This window comes from Pyxicephalus adspersus, chromosome 12, assembly GCF_032062135.1.
Source record: "Pyxicephalus adspersus chromosome 12, UCB_Pads_2.0, whole genome shotgun sequence".
Taxonomy (NCBI): Eukaryota; Metazoa; Chordata; class Amphibia; order Anura; family Pyxicephalidae; genus Pyxicephalus; species Pyxicephalus adspersus.
The window spans coordinates 24,323,875-24,325,091 of NC_092869.1; the positions used below are offsets into that span (position 1 = coordinate 24,323,875).

The following is a 1,217-nucleotide window of genomic DNA, read 5'->3' on the forward strand; positions in this document are numbered from 1 at the left end:
GTGTAAAGAGAAAGTACTGTCTCTATAGTTTAATATAAATAGAAAGGATCTGAGATCCGGCTGGAAAATGCAAAATTTAACCCTACCTCATCAACCTTTTTTTATTTATTTTTTTACCTTAGTGACATCTGAGCAGCAATGATATCCAGAGTACATGGGCAATAACTTAATTATACTAATCATAGGAATGCAAATACTTATAGTTTGCTATGCGTTTGTATACTTCATGCATTTGTATTTCAAATGGAAACAAATGAGAAAAAAAATTCCAAGCAGGAAGGTTGTTAATTGCAGGGACAAGCAATGTTTCTTGTAATAAAAAAAAATACCTGTCCACATTCTTTTTGTAAAGTAAACTGAGCTACGCATGTTCCCTACAACTTTTTTTCTATTTTAACTTTAGTTTTGCTTAGAACTTAAGTTACAGTTTTAAAAATGTTTGATCAGGCAGGTCATTATTGCAGAATAGAGCAGGTGATCGCTCTGTGAAACTGCCAAAAAATCTTAGCTGCGCATGGACAGGTTACCCAGCAATTCCGGCTTCCCTTGCACTTGCTGCAGCTGAATCATGATGGCCAAAGTTCACAAGGAGGAAGAGAAGAAGAAGGAAGATGGTGACAAGCTACAACGTAACAGGTACAGGTGTATATAGTAGTGTTTAAAAAGCTGATGCACATTTCTAATCCAAAAAGGCCCAAAGAGAATTAAAAGTCAGTTCAGTACCTGACCAATGGTAAGCTACTAATGTGTGAGGATAACAACTACCCTGTTGGTACAACAACAATCTGCCACATCCCTTTCTATAATATCAAACCAACATAAACCACAAATGGGACTTTTTTGGCAGTTTAATATCCAGCAAACATCATTATTATAATCATGTTAATTGGATATGAAAGTCCCATTTATGGTTCATGTTGTTTTGATACTAATTTGTGAGTTTTTAATCAGATGTGAACAGAAGAATTGAAATATAAGAATATTGATTCAAAGTACTCAAGTCATGTTTTGTGTACAAAGGGCTGAGCAAATACTAGCGAGAGCTCCTATTCCTATTTTGTTCCCCACCCAAAGATCAGAAGTGGGAAATAGGAAAATAGCCTAAATTGTGTAGGCAAATGACACCCCCAAGTCCAAATTTTGCAGATCATAACAAATGAATATGTCTAAACCAACAAGTTGTTTTTTATAACAATATTTGCTTTATGTTAGTTTTT

General features: G+C 34.7%; 1 long non-coding RNA gene across 1 annotated transcript in view; it reads left to right on the forward strand.

Moving 5' to 3' along the window:
* Positions 1-491: 491 nt before the first annotated feature.
* LOC140342256 (uncharacterized) overlaps positions 492-1,217 on the forward strand; it is a 91,615-nt gene continuing 90,889 nt past the window's right edge. Inside the window, exon 1 of the long non-coding RNA XR_011923026.1 lies at positions 492-636. This is a non-coding gene — a long non-coding RNA (uncharacterized lncRNA). The remainder of the gene's footprint in view (positions 637-1,217) is intronic.